At 44.6% G+C, this 16,248-nt stretch overlaps 1 protein-coding gene across 1 annotated transcript in view; it reads right to left on the bottom strand.

Moving 5' to 3' along the window:
- Positions 1-16,248, bottom strand: part of ARSB (arylsulfatase B) — a 208,582-nt gene that overhangs the window by 18,241 nt on the left and 174,093 nt on the right. The gene's annotated exons all lie outside the window — the stretch shown is intronic.

The following is a 16,248-nucleotide window of genomic DNA, read 5'->3' as shown; positions in this document are numbered from 1 at the left end:
GCACTGCCACCCCTCGGGGCCTGTGCAGCTCTGCCAGCGTGTACCAAAGAAGAGTAAAATAGGGAGGCCTGACCACCATTAAATACTTCCCTCATTTCTGAACTTGAACCTGGTTGCCGCAAGTTTTCTGTTAGACCCTCACTACTTACTTAGAATCCTGTCTGTCCTTGGAGAAATTCTTACAACACGAAACAGGAGTGTGGGGAAAAATATGCCAGACATGAAGCTAATCAGAAAAAGGTGAGGAGGAATATTGCAGATGTTATTTATTACCTACAGGGGACAAATTAAAATGCTCATAATTTTTATATATGCACTCCACATGACGTATTTCAAATGAATCTTAAGCTTATGATTTTCAGTTTACAAAGTCAATTTCTCTGACACCTACTCATTCAGTTCATATTTGATATTTTAAAAGTCCTAGTGAAAAAAGAGCTTTGATGTGGCTTACTCAGCCTAGACAGAGTTCAAATGTTAATCATTATTGCATTGTGCATAGTAAGTATTCAGAGAATGTGCTGGTGTTACAGGGAACTTCAACAATTGGTTAAGGTCTGACATCAGCCAGCAGTGTTGATTGAGCAGTGTAAACCAAAAATGACAGAAAACAACCATTCAATGAATCCTCAACTCATGACCGTTGTAGTAAATTAAGCCACCTATACCTGAAATAGGTTGACGAGAGCTCTTCTCATGCTTTGGTTTAAATTTGAGTCTTGAAAAAATAACTTATTTCATATTATTCATTTACTTACTAAACAAATACCTATGTTGTTGATCACTATATGTGTTAGACACTAAATCTTCAGAATGAATAAGCTGGAGTCCAGCAGGTAATAATAAAATAATTTTGTTTAACCACCATAAATTCTAAAATAGTGGAATAAACATTTGTTGCCTGAATAAATAAAACGCACAAAGTGCTAGGAGATTCCAAAAGACATACCAATTCCCCAGGAGGATCCAGGAAGAGCCCTATGGATAGGCCAATGCAATAGGTAAAGAAAGAGTGACAAATATGATCAAGGCAGAAGGAGGGTCTCTCTTTTTGAAATTTTCTTCTTTCTAAGGTGTCCTTCCCCTTTTCAGTCTCTAAGTGAGACAATGCGTGCAAAGCACTTACTGCAGCGCCTGGCATAGAGAAAATGCTCCATCTGGGTTCATCTTTGGGAGTCTCATTTCTACCTCTCATTTCTACCTGCCATTCTTTTTTTTTTTTTTTTTTTTTTTTTTGACGGAGTCTCACTCTGTCACCAGGCTGGAGTGCGGTGGCACAATCTTGGCTCACTGCAACCTCCGCCTCCTGGGTTCAAGTGATTCTCCTGCCTCAGCCTCCCGAGTAGCTGGGACTACAGGCACACGCCACCATGCCCAGCTAATTTTTGTATTTTTAGTAGAGACGGGGTTTCACCAGGTTGGCCAGGATGGTCTCGATCTCTTGACCTTGTGATCCGCCTGCCTTGGTCTCCCAAAGTGCCGGGATTACAGGCACGAGCCACTGCGCCCGGCCTCTACCTGCCATTCTTTTCAGCCTCATTTGCTTATTCTTTTTTCACTGTTCATCTCTTCAATGTTTTCATTCCTCTAGTTTCCATGCCCAACATTTCGCTGGGTATTCTAGACTCCAGAATCTTATCTCTAACCCAGACTGTTCTTTTGTGTATCCAACCATAGTGCCTCTAGCCCAGGTGAACCTGCACAGTAACAAAGCCCAGCCTTCTCACTTCCTTCTCACATCACTCCTTCGATGGTGCTCCACTCCTGTATTTCACATAGGGATATTGACATCCATCTGCTGGCCTTGGCCATCAAAACAGGTTCAACCTCTTCAGCTTGTCTCTCCCTGTATCCACCATGGACAATAGCTTACCTACTCTCTCTGGCTCCATCACCTTTCTGCTGCCCCCGTGAGCCATCCTGCTTTTTGGGGTAAGGGTAGGAATCACAGAGATCCTGTATATTCAGCTGCCCCTAAGATAGCTTTATGGGTAACCCCTCTCTAATGTCCGATGTGCACTGCCAAGTCCTGGACTCTCAAACTGGGTGCCTTGTCTCCACTTCTTCTGGCTGTATTTAAGGTGGAAAAAATATATGGACTGAGAAAAGAACAGGGAGGAGGATGGAATTCTGGAAAGAAACACCATTTGAAAGGCAAAGCATAGGGGAAGGGGCCTCTAAAAGGCTGAGAAGGAGGAGTTAGACTAGAAGAAGGCCTCAGAAGCCAGGGGAAATACTCCATGGAGAAAATGGTTAATGTCAAAGAGAGGGAAAGTATGAGAAAGCAGGAAAGGAGATAACTGGATTTGGCAACAGGATGTTATAGATGATGTGGAGACAGAAAATGCACTGAGCTTCTAACATATAATGGCCATAATAAACATGAACTTGCGGATCTGATGAGCTGGTAACAACAAAGATAAGATTGGAAGAAAAGCAAGTATTTTTTTCTAATCATCCTCCAATTAAAGTGACAACAGACAGCCATCTCCAGTTCTGGCACCAGCAGATGCTAATCGAATACAGAACTAGGGCCACCATTGAATTCACATTTTTGGTCTGTCTCTGTCTAAATACACGTTTTTTTAAGTAATTGGTAGAGTCTGTCAACAAATGGTTATAAATAGGCATTGTGTGTAAAAAAAAAAAAAAAAGGGAAACTAAACCCAAAATATTCCTCTTCAGCCTGTGATTATGATGATGAGCATGGCCCAGGCTGAGTCTCTGGCAAGGGATGAAAGGAGAAAGACCCCCCCGCCCCCTACATGGCATTTAGTGCAATCCCAACCACAAAGCCTCACCATCCAAAACGCCTTGCTGAAGGCTGAGCTCACCCTGTGTTGTACGGTTCATATTCCGGTGTGCAGGAAAGACGTGTCTAGGCTCTGAGCACAGTTTTGGATAAGGATGAAATAATGTTCATTTAATACTTAATTTGGAAAAAGGGCCCTGCCCATGGAATCAGCCTTTTAATGGCTGTCAGGTGGGCCTGCCCCCTCCGGGAAGCTTGGTGATGCCATCCCTCCTGACCCCAGGAGCCCATACTGGGGTAGCAGTGGCAACAATTACAGTGCAGAAAACTGAAGCTGGCTGGTGTTCTTCCAAGGGCAGCCCTCCACAACATTGCTATCCATGGCCCAAACCCAGGCATGTTACACAAACCCTGTAATCACTGACATGAGGGCCACTAGGTGATGCTTGCCAAAGGTAAAAAAGCAAACATTTGAGACAACTCTTTCTAGCCTCCTCTAGTTCTTGGCAGCAGCCCCTGAAAGTAAGGATGTTTTATATTTTGAGAAGTTATCAGGGTTTCACATGAACTGGGATTCAGAACACAATTTCTCTTTCCAATGAAAACTGGAAACACATCTGAGACAGTAAGCAAAGATGGTTTCTTAGCTCTGCAATTGACTTAGAATGAAATATGAAGGAGGTGCCACCCAGCTCTTCAGAGCAGCTTTGAAAAGGTCCAGCTTCAGAGGGCACCCGCCTCAAGTGCTCAAGAATCTGTAGATGCAGATTTGAATTTGGCAGCTTGGTTATGAAGCTCAACAGACAGACATCCTGAGATTGCTGAAGCCTCAGTCCTCTCTCAACCCATGTTAACTTTCACATCCATAATCCCAGCGTGCTTCCTGAGAAATGCCAACCGTTGGACACTTTAGCCACATTCATGAAGTGACTCACTTGAGGGGCAGGATCTGAAGCTGTGCTGGCTAGCCGAGTCTGGAGAGAGACTCCCTCCCTAACAGTCAGTTTGTCTCTTTTCCTTCCCCTGATGCTGGTGCTCGCCTACTCACATGAAGGATGATGTGTACAGCAAAATCCTACTTCTGAACCCGCATACGGAAAACCAATTAAGACGGGGAGAAAAATGAAACAGAACTGTATTTCCCATCTGACTCAAACAAGAATGTTTAGAATCAGGCAGATTTAGAAATAGAATGCAGGAGCCTGCTATCATAGTAGAGGCTCATTTTACTAGAGGATGGTACCCTACAAAGGTGTAGGTGAGCAGAACCCCACAGAGTCAAGGCAGATTTTGAAGCTTTGGCTGGTTGATCTGATGCCCTCTCCTGGCTCTCATAGGGTTTGGCAGATGAAAAATCTGGATAGAAGGGAAAATTGGAAAGACAGAGCCCCAGGGCAACACCCCTACACCTTGCGACCAACCTCTTTCTTGGGGAAAGAAGGATTGTGAATGAAAAAGTGGGAATATTTGTAAGCAAACAATCTGTGACAAACCCAGAGTTGGCTTCCTGAATGAGCAAGAGAAGCAAAGTAGCGGCCAGTCGCGGTGGCTCACGTCTGTAATCCCGGCACTTTGGGAGGCCGAGGCAGGCAAATCACTTGAGGTCAGGAGTTCAAGACTAGCCTGGCCAACATGGTAAAACCCCATTTCTACTAAAAATACAAAAATTAGCTGGGCGTGGTGGTGTGCACCTGTAGTCCCAGCTACTCAGGAGGCTGAGGTGAGAAGATTGCTTGAACCCAGGAGGCAGAGGTTGCAGTAAACCAAGATCACGCCACTGCACTCCAGCCCGGGTGACAGAGCAAGACTCCATCTCAATTAAAAAAAAAAAAAAAAAAAAAGCAGCAGCAGCAGCAGCAAGGTAGGAAGCTGTGCACAGAGGCTGGAGGAGCACTCACAGACTCCCCTCTCCACCATGCATTTTACCCAGACCTCTGTTTGGGGCTGGAATTCCCAGAAAAAGCACTCCCCCTTAACTGACCAAGACTTTGCATTTTAGAGGGGGTTATACATTAAAATAACAATAATAACAAATCAACAAGAATTTTTTGAGCATCTGCCATGTTTAAGAAACTGTGTAAGGTGTCACAGGAATTACAGAAAAACATTAATTAATAATTTTTTGGAGGGTGTGCAAGGTACTGTTTTAGATACCAGGAAAAGTATCTCTACTTAAGAAGCTTAGAATGAATTGGGAGAATAAATGTCAATAAAAGGCAATACATGATAAATGCCAAAGGAGTGGTAAGACACAAGTTAATTTAAGCATTAATTACTTTGAAGAGTAAGCACTACAGAACTCCAGAGATGGAAAGTCTATTTCTGGTTGGTTGGAGGGGAGACTTCCCAGAGAAGGTGAGACTTAGGGGATGAAGGCTTGCACTAAAACATCAGTAGGATTCAGAGAGGAGGATGAGCAGGAACAGGACATCCCAGGCAGAGTGCGGAACAGTACAAGGTGAGAATTCACCAAGTTTGTTTGGACTCTGGATAGTTGAGCACCCTGGCTGACTTGAGGAGGACAAAGTAAGAATTGTTAGGAAAAGATGGGTTGCGTTAGTACCTCCAACATACAGAAGTTAGAACTTTATTCAGTAGGTAATTGGAAGCAAGTAAAATTTTTTTTAGCAGGGATGAAAGGCCTGTTTTAGAAAGACACATCTCCATGTTCATTATACTCTGATTACTAATTAAGTTTCTAGGATGACCTGATAGTACAAAAAAGTTGCTCTATACAACAGCCAGGAATAACTCTGTCACTGGAAGGGGATAGTCTACATTGTAAATATGTACATTAGCATTCTGTATCAGAGCAGAAAGAAACCAATTGAAGAGCCTAGTCAGGGAAGTACCGAACCAGTCCAGGGTTGGATTGGTCAAGTAAGTCTAGACGACGAACAGAGCAGGAAAAAGGACTGCTAGGTCTGGAATGGCATCACTGGAAGAACACGTGAGAGATGTTGCTTTTGGAGGAAGATGAATTGCATGACATTAGCAATTGAACGTGTAGAAGTGCTGATGGATTTGCCACAGGTGCACTCTCACTCACACTCCTCAGCACGCTAGGAATAAAACTGAAACTGCAACATGGCCCACAGTGTCTGCGTCATCTGCCCTGTCTCCTTCTTGGGATCACACTCTGACCACATTTCTCGGCCTCCCTTGCAGTTGGGTGTGTGCTGGCGGAATGTGAGTGCGGCTGGGAGCACCACTTCCAGGCAGGCCTGGGCCCAGAAAACCCTCTCATGCACAGCCTTCCATGCAGAGAAGCATGCTGGCCTTGCCAGGTCATTAAAAATGGCAGAGCTGTAAAATGAAAGGAGCTGTGGTCTCCAAGACACTGCTTTGAACAGGGATGTCTAACTGCTCAGGAATATCTAGTTTGCACTTCTGCAAATGAGAAATAAATGTCTATACTGTTTGAATGTCAGTTTTGGTTTGTTCCAGCAGCCAGCATTATCTTAACTAATCTGTCATTCTCCCAGTCTCATCTCACCCCACTGCTCTCACTGTGTATGTTCCAACCACACCGGTTTCCTTCAGTTCTTTGGGCACACGAAGCTCTGTTCATCCAGTCTAGCCCTTCCCTGCTGCAAAGGTCTTTGTGTTAGCTCTTTCCTCTACCCGGAGCACTTTCTACAACTCCTTGCCTGATAACTCCTTTTCCAGGTCTCAGATCAAATAACACTTCCTCAGAGCAGATATTTTTTGACCTCCCAAATTAAATCAGGGCAACCCCTGTTTATCTTCCATAACACGTCTTACAATTTATCATTATATATTCATTTAATATATTTAATATTATTTAAATTATACTTGTTAAATTAAATTAAATATATTTAATACATGTCTCCCTAGAAAAGTATATGATCCAAAAAAAGCAGGGATCATGACTCTTGTTCACCAGTGTACTGTTCATTCAGCACCTAGCACCGTGTGGGTGTTTGAGAAATATTATGGAATAAATGAATGAACTGGAGTGCTGCAGTCACAGTTAGATTTGAGAATGATCGCAACAGGGACAGATAGAGAGTGGAGAGAACAGAGCAGCAGGCTGAGAAACAGCCCCGGGAAACACACACTAGGGTACAGCATCTACCTTCCACCCCTAAACAAAGGCCGTGGAGAAGAATAAAGTTTAGAGAAGAGAAACTAATTAGAGAGATAATGACTACAGAATGAAGAGCACTCAAGTTCTTGAGGGGCCTTAGACATCATCTAACCTGTTCTCCCCTTTGCATAGATGAGGAAATAGAAGTAAAGTTCTCTGGCTTAGCTAATTGGTGTCCACGGTGGGGTGGCCATACTAAAAATGTTAGAATTGTTCTGTTTGCATTGATACCTGAGAGGGAATAGGATCAAAGTCTTTAAATTTGTGGCCAGGATAAAACTGTGGTCCTACTGCCAGATTTAAGGGGTGCCTTGTGAAGGTCTCATAATGGACTTAAATGAACCAATGTCTCCTAAGATCTCAACTCCAGGACATTTTCTCCTGCAGGGATTAAAGAGAAGGGGGGCTGTTTGAAAACATGAGGAAGGGACATCTAGGTCATTATTTGGTTGTGTTTGCTCTCCTTCAAGTGAAACACTTATCCGAATGCAATAAAGAGGCTTCTTCAGAGAGATGAAGAGCAGGCCCAGTGGGCCATGGAGAGAGTCAGTTTCCTCCCCGGTGGGACTCGTCTGCTTTCCTGGAGAGTGTTTTCACTTCCATGTTGAAGCTGGAACTCCAGCCTCCCGACAGACAATTCTCCCTAACGCACTCCCCTCTGCACTAGGGACGGCCGCCTCTTGTATTAATACAATTAAATTAGCCCGTCAGTTCCCTGGTATCCTTTGAACACTTGAGAGAAAGTCGGCAGCTTACTGGGGCTTTTCCAAGAGAAATATGTGCTACTAAAAAGCGATTTCTACACACATCCCTCCCTCCCTTGATCACGAGGTTATTACTGGGCTATGAAGGCCGCTGAAGCTGGGGCCTGGCAAAGCCAAGTGTGTGCTGCTTTCCGACTGCCAAAGGGAGCAGACAGAGCCCTGGCCTTGGTCCACTGGGGCCTGCACCACTCTTGCAAGCTTCCATGAGTGAGGTCAGTGGCATCCAAGTTCCCACAGAAACAGTGCTGGTCTCCTCGGCTGGAGGGCTTGATCAGCCATCTGCTTCCCTGCTCAGGCTGCTTTCCTAGTTGATCCAGCCCAGAGCCCTTGCAGAGCTACAAATGATGCAAGTGCTATGAAGACCAGAAGTCTTCCCCCATGGGATATAGTAATGTATTCGTTACTTCAACAAATATTTATTGAGCATCTACCCTGCACCTGTGCTGGGCTAGGAACTGGTTTTATCCCATTTGATGATTATTTATTGAACACCTACTTTGTACTAGAAGTTGTACTCCAGTGCTATTCCCTGCAGGCAAGGAGCTGGAGGTCTGGTCAAGGGCCTATTTGTTGTTTCAGTGCCCTTATCCTCCCACCCGAGGGCACCTGGCAGAGCCAGACAGGGCCCCTGGCAGTCCTGCTGAGTGAAAGGTATAAGCAGGCACCCAAATGGCTCTAACAGTCTTCAGCCATTAACGTTCTTTCATTTCAAGGAGCTCACATAAGACACAGGCACAGTGAGACTCTTGCAAAATGAAACAAATGCCAGGGAAGAGAAGTCTCTCAGGATTAGCAACTGCTCACTGCAGATGTAACCAAAATGTGGAATGAAAAAAAAAAAAGATCCCTTCAGACTCAGTTTTTGTGGGGAAAAAAAAGTGTTTCACTTCAGCTCAGCATGATTTTTAAAAAATCAAAACTGATTCAATTCCCTTTTCCTTTCCTTGCCACCCCATCCGAACCACCCTATCACTGAGGTTAGAGGACTTACTTGGTCAATGTCATCACATAAGCCTCTGTTAAGGAAAAAAAGTAGAGAGTAAGTTAGAGAGGATGGGAAGGTTGAGAACTGCCTACTGTTTATATGACAGAAGAAATGGAAACCACTGTACAATTCTAACTTATCAAGCAGGGTGAAAATACCACTAGGAGCAAAAGGGAGAGAGCTCAGAGGGATCAGGAGAAATCTTTTGACATGGCAGATAATTAAGACAACCAAAGGCAGAAAGGCAAGCTGTAATTACCCAAATGCTTTCAAAGCCTGGAGAGGAGACAAAAATGGGTGGTTCCTACTTTAACCAATGTGGATAGCCTGGTAGGGACTGGCCTGTCTGTCCCCAGTATGGTTGGCTGCAGTCACTGGCCTCTGACCTCCCAGCTCCCGGACAGTGGCCATTATACCTGTGCATGCTGAGGGAATGGGGAAATGCTGCCCCGTGCTCCATGCATCTTCCAGGTCCATGGCAAGTCTCCTGTAAAATCAAGGCCACTTAAGGCCCATTCAAGCTCCTTTCATATTACACATAGCACTTTGCTCAGAAAGAGTCACATGTATATTTGCCAACCAGAGACCATTAGCAGGGACACAGCATCCGGCCTCCAGGGTTTAGTGATAGCAACACGCAAGATACTGTTTCTTACAAGTGGGAAGTTCCTCACAGACTTACTCAAATGAGTGCACACTGGAGAATGAAACAGAGACCCCGACCAACCAACGTTGTCATGTCATAAATCACATTTCCCAGGGGCTGCTGAAAACACCCAGCCTTTTCCTAATAATTGCTGAGTCGCATAACAAGCAAAAGGCTTAATCCTACAGTCGCATCAAGTTTACCTGTAGGAGGAGTTACTTTCCACTTATCTGTATGGAGAATCTGCCATATTAGGGACATATCAGAGCATAATTCAGCCAATGAGGCACACAGGCAGCTATAAGACATATCAGAACCTACACTGTAGTGATTTTATACCAAGTATGTGAAAATTTAATAAGATTAGAAGGAAAACAAAATGAGGTTGTTAGGAAGAAAGACGTCTTTCTGTTTCTATTCGTTATTGTTACTTCTAATTGTTTTCCCTTCTATCCACCCTCCACCACTCCAGGAAGAGGCTACTGGAGGCTCTTTCACTGCTTTCCACAGAGGTAGGAACCATTTCTGAGAAAGCAAGGCTCACTCTTCTCAGCACTGGGTGTTTCTGGTCCTCTCTGACCTTGACTAGAAAAACAAGCAGGAAAGAGGAGGAATGATAATAAACATATGGTCAGCATGCCTTTGTCTTCTGATAAGAAAAGTGGCTGGATGAGCAGGAATGTCCAATGGAAGCAAATTTAAAATTTTTGATTATCATCGACTGAGCAGCCGGGTGGCTCTGTGGGTTCTGGGGCACAGTCACACTTAGACACGATGCCTGTGGAACTGGTCGCGGTGCCGAACCCCAGGCAAGGAGCACTTCAGGGGAGCAGTTATTCACTGCTGTGGAAAAAGCAACACCAGGGAGAGGCACTGCGAGCTTGGGCTCCTGGAGTCCCCGCCTTGTTGCTTTCTAGCTGTGTGGCCTTGGGGGCAAATTGCTTAACTTTCTAATATTTTACTTTTCTGTAAAATGAGACTAATACTACCACCTACCTTCATTGGGTTTCTGTGAGCGTTAAATGCACTAATGAGCTACAAGTACTGAGCAATACAATAGAGAGAAAATAGGGTGGCCTTTATTGTTATTATTATAAAATCTGTTCTGGATTACCTTCCTCTCTAACACCCTAGTGTGTAAGTTAGGAACTAAAGGGATGACAATAATCAAACAAAATTAACCCAAATGCAGAGAAAATACAAAACAATAACAAAGTCACAGTGTCCCCTGGCATGCGTAACAACTGTATACCTGAAGGATGTCATAGGCTGTTAATATGTAAAGATCTTTAGAGATCTTCTTCTGCATGCAACATGCAGTATCAGATACCATCAGAGAAATAATACTATCTTTCATATGAACAACCATCATTTACTGAGATGGCCCCCTTCAGAAACTTACAGGAAACAAAATGTGATTCCTGGACTGGCACTTCTCGTCTGGATATATTACAGGATTGATGCTTTCAGCCTCCTGTATCCATGCAACTGGATTTTAAAGCATTTGTAGGTCTGTCCAACCACATCACACTGTTGCCTCCTATTAAGTTCCTTGTCAGTCACTCCTCCTCACCCTGCGCTTTGCAGGTGGCCCACGCACAGCACTCTACATTGACTCGATGACATTCTGGCCTATTAGATTTGCCTCATTATGCTCCACCATCAGCTTCTCCTGGATTCTGACTTCATCGTCTCCATACTCATGATTACTCATAGGCCCTCTGGCCTCTGGAATGTGATAAATATGGTTTTGGTAGCTTCCTTCAAGTCACACCACCGGAAAGTGGCATGTGGATAGGAAGCTAGACAAGATGGTTACCTCAAATGGGCAGACATCCCCAAAAACTCTACAGTTCCATTTAAGACTCCACCAGCTGGCATGCTCTCGCCGTGCTTACTCTTCCGCTCCCTGTCACCTCCGATTAGCTACTCTTTCTCCACTTTCCTGCAACCATATCTGTGGTCTGCACTGGCAGAAAGCTGGGCCATGAAGGTGGGAAATGGCTGAGGACAATACAGTGAGTGCAGAGCATTCCGTGTTGGGGTGTGGTGATGGAAGGGGTGTTTTGGGAACATGAGGTGGTAGAAATAAGGCCAAGAAAAAAATCCACTCTGAAAAATGTTAAGCTACTGGACTTAAGAGCTTCTAGTCTCCCTCCTTAAGAGTGAGACATAATAGAAACATTTGAGAGAGTCAATAATCCAGGGCCAAGCCTGCCCTCCACATTTTATGTTCCCAGTTGGTTGGTGGTCCCCAAGCTCTATCAGATAGCACATCTTCATCAGTTGGCTTCCAGGTTGATTTAGTCATATGAAAGTGTCTTTCTTTTAAAATGCTCCCATTCTGGCTCCCTTGGGTACAGGCACAGTGAAAATGGCACATTTCTCTTCTACAACCTCAGGAAAGCATACTCCTCATTGGAGGGAGGCAAGTGATTCACCTCAACAGAGCCTAAGCCCGGGCAAGGAGCACTTCAAGGGAGCCTGGTTTCCAGTACCATATGCTGCTCCCCACCCCTTCCTGAGCCAATGGGAGGAAATGCACCTAATTTCCAAAGACTTTTAAACATATTTGGGGAACCTTAAGGGAAGGCCTTTTAAGAAGGTACCAAAAGGTTAGATAGAACAACAATTTGGACCCTCTTCTCTAACTAGGAGATCCTCAGAGGTAACCAGGGGTGAGGAAAAGGGACAATAAAGCAAATCCAAGAAACGAAGGGATGAGAACAAAATACTGTTTCCCCTTAATCTCTCAAATACTTAAAAAACACCTTGTCATGAAAAATGTCAAACATGCACAGAAGTAGACTGAGCATCATAATAAACACCATGTACTCAACAATCATCAACTTGTGGCCAATTTTCTTTATCTTTACCTCCCATCCCCTCCTCCCCATATTATTTCCAAGCAAATTCCAACCATCATATTTCATCAGTAAATATTTTGGCATATATCCCTAAAAGACAAGGATCCTTAAAAAAATAAACCCCTCATAATCATGATACTATTATATTAGTAGGAATTTAATGTGCAAAGATGAGCAATGTTTCCTAGAACATTCACAATAATTCCCTAATAGCCTCCCATTTCTAGTTAGTGTTCAAATGGTCTGACTCCACATGGTTTTTAAGCCACTTTTCTGATGACGAGGCCTGTATGACCTCCTGGGTGGCTGGGAGGATGCTGTTCTAGAGCACGTAGCTGGCACAGGGTAGCTCAGCATGCTCTCCGGGCACATCCTGTACTGGGTGGAGTGAGATTCAGTTCATGTTGCACTTACACCTCCCCGCACACAGAAGCACTCCCACTAAAGCATTTCCCTGATTTCCGGAGCCACAGGCAGCTTCAGAAGTCCAAATACTTTTGAAGGCCACAAGGGACCCATCTTACTCTCAGCCTTCAAGACAGGTCAGCGCTCCTGCCTCCACTAGTGCCCCCACCCTGTTTGCAGTGATGCTGGAGGGACACAGGATGGCCCCCTGGGCTCCCTCTGCTCGGGTCAACGATGTGTGACTTTTTGCTGGATACGGGGTGGCTAGGGCAGCACACAGCAAGACGCCAATATGTGTTAGCTGTGCCATGTGCCCTACTTTTGATTTCTCAACTAGTCAGAGCTAAGATGTTAATGAAATCTACAGGCTTTCATCTCAGATAACGGATTTGCAAAACAGACATGTATAAATGACAAACTGTGTTTCAGGCACTGTGCTGGGAGGGATACAGAGATGAATGGACAGATATCCAGGTCCCTGTCTTGGACAGATTCAGCATCTAACAAAGAATGTGAATAAATAACTCTATCATAATGGGCTAGAGGTGCATAGAACACGCTGAGCGGGCACCGATGGGGCTGCAATCAGTATGCAATCCTGCCAGGAAAGGTGGTGGTCAGAGCAGCTGGGAAGGCCTTGCCAAGGAAGCTTACATTTGAACTGGGATCTCAAAGAACAAGCCAGATTTTACCAGGCAGAGAAAGGCAGGAAAGGTCACTTGGGCAACGGGAACAGCATGAGGAAAAGCACGGCAGCACATTGGTGGTGTAGGTGTCTTGGGACAGAGCTTTCGGCACATAACACAGTGCCTCTCTTCTCTGTCTACAACAAAGGCCAGCCCCGTGGAGAGCTAAAAAGAGTGAGGAACAACAAGGAGACAGATGATCCTGGAGCATGTTCAGGGAGGAGGGCAGGAGCCAGGTCTGGCTCAGCTCCCCAAGTCAGCGGCACTTCTTGCCTTCAGCTGAAGCTGGGAGACCCATCCTACGGTCAGGCTGAGGGCCGCCAGAGCCTGCGGCCAGGCCTAACACTAGGCAGAGACGACTCTGCAGCTGTCTGCTCACACTCACTGCCAGTCACGCTTCACTCCACTTTCCTGCTCTGAAAATCACGTCCTGGCAACCTGCCCATCGGACCTGGAGCTAGCCTTGCCCTCTCCACTGCAGGCCTGTAGGCCTGGCATTGAACCCCAGCCTGCTGACACACTTCTCAAGCTACAGGCCCATTGCTTTGGCCCTCTGATTCTGGCTGACCATGGGCCACAGAGAGGAATAGGTGGCAGCTGATGCTGGCAGTTGTAGACTGCACAAGCAGGACCCATCTCTGGGCCCTTTCCATCAAGCCTGGTCTGGTGGCCAGTGTGGTGGGCACCCCACTAGACCCCTTGATCCGGTAGTGAGTTCCAGAAGAAAAGGCACAGCTCCAAAGCTCATCTGGAGCAAACTCTGTTCTCCTAATCTCCATTCACTTCTCAAATTTCCTGACCCCCGCAAGCTTCACTGGCCTCCTAGAACCTCCCTACCAAAGGAAAAGGTTAAGTGGTCATTTCTTTAACTCTCATTTCTCTTTCAGGGACAGAGCCTGCTATTCAGGGGCATCAGGGAAGCAGGGGAAATAAGGATGGGAGTGATTAAGTGCATGTCCAAAACCAGCTCTCTGATCTCATGACTTTCTTGTACCCTCATGACTTTCTTGTACCCTTGGTACAAGTGCTCCAGAGAGAACTGAGTTGTGAAATGACAGGTAAAAACAGCACAGTGAAAACCCTTCTTGCTTTGAACAGAAAATGCAGTTGGTGCCTGTGAGTTATTTGTTTCTCCTTTGCTTTGGAAAGAGATTGTCTAGAGAATTTGGAAACCTACATCCCATTTCAGAAAGCAGACCAGATTTCTGCTGACAGTTAGTTTGGCAGGGGGTAGAGTTTGTCTGTTTTTGCCATGAGAGCTCGTTTTCTGGGGGACACACCACACGGTTCTAATTCTAGATGCCAGCAAAGCTGCGCCTTTAACCATGAAACTTGAATTAGCATTGAATGGCTTTTGAGTTTTTATTTAGGATGCATTTTAAGAAAATACAAGGCCTTCCAGCTGCAAACAGTAAGTGCCACCAGGGACTATGTGAGTTAAACATCTTTAGGATCTGTAGTCAGCCTTCCTGTGCTTTGGGAGTTTCAGGAACTTTCAACCACAGAGTACTGTGTTCAGTTGTGTCAGAAAATGACTGGGGTTGGATTTCTCCTAAGCTCTCAAAGGCTTTGAATCTTTGACATAGTGTTGTTAACATAGTCAAACTGTTTTCTACACAGAAGGCTTACTCAATACAACAAATTAGCAATACAAGAAAGGTTAGGTAAAGTTTCTATAGAAAATTCAGATCCTACAATGTTAGATTAATTTAACAACATGAAAAAATGTCCAGAGCTGTAGGCGTGATGAACTGAAGGCTCCCCCTGCTTTTGGAGGCAGCAGGAGCGCAGTACAGAAGCATGCGTTTGACACTCACAACCCACTGCCATCCTATTATCATGTTAGGTTTCATCTTTCCAACTGGACTGCATTTGCTGAGGTTAGCCTCCGTATACTATCCCGGTCTTGCCCCCATTTCCTAGTACAGTGAAACAATGGATGCTCTGGAATGTTTGTTGATTAAATAATTGAGATCACACATGGATACATTAGAAACTTTTTTGCAGGGCAGCATTCTTTCGGTTAGTGGGATTCTGTTCTGGGTAGAGAAGCTGCTTCCCTCATTCTCTCCCTAAGAACCTAAATTCCATCAAGAGGACACAATCACACCAGCAAGAGAAACTAGCAGGACAACTGAAATTCATCACAGGAGGCCACAAAAGAGTTAATTCAGCTCTGATATGAGGATTATGAGACAAGGGTATAAGGATTACACACAATGGATTTATAACAGAATACAATTTTTTTTAAAGGACAAAAGTAGTGACTAGGGACTTTTGTTTCAGATGAAGAAATAACTATGTTAACCTTTTAAACATTTGCATCTGTGAATTGTAGAGGCTCAACATAAAGCAGACTGCCTACATCCACTGCAGCCATTCTGGCATGAGAAAGTTCTCTTGCCTAAAGCAAAACAGATGTGTGAGAGGAAAAAGCAAAGTCTCTTATGGGTGTATCAACATTCATAATTATATAGTTATCTCAGGAACTATAGATCGTGTGAAGCAATGAATATGGAATCCTTCCCATATTTTTTCCCTAAAAACTCAGTATAAAAAGCAGAAACTTAATATTGAAAAAACACTAATTATAAAGGCAGATGAAAAAGTTAACAGTGTATTCACATTTCATCCATACATTTTTTTTTTTCTTTTTGGCCAACTGAACTAATCCTGTACCAGTGATTAAATATTCAGAATTTTTGGCCAAGTGCTGCCTAAGAGAGATCCACTTGACTGTTCAAGCAATTAGAAAAAGTGCCACATCCTTGCACGTGCCTCCAAGCAGGAAAGAGCACATCAGGGACATCTGCATATGTGTTCACATATGGGATTCACAGGCAAATCACCTTGGAAATGGGAAAGTACACAAAGGCTACCCCACTTGAGGTGCAGGTCAGTATTTACAGAGCAGTGGGCAGGTGCTCGGCTGTCTGCTAGGTCCTGGGAAAGGTACAGGAGAAACACAGGCAAGAGCATGGGCACTGAACAGGAAGGAAAACAATACCCTGGAGGGCACAGCCCCCTAGCCC

Source organism: Pan paniscus, chromosome 4 (genome assembly GCF_029289425.2).
Source record: "Pan paniscus chromosome 4, NHGRI_mPanPan1-v2.0_pri, whole genome shotgun sequence".
NCBI classification, from domain to species: domain Eukaryota; kingdom Metazoa; phylum Chordata; class Mammalia; order Primates; family Hominidae; genus Pan; species Pan paniscus.
The sequence above is the reverse complement of the archived record's forward strand: the minus strand, read 5'-3'. Positions and strand labels throughout refer to the sequence as shown.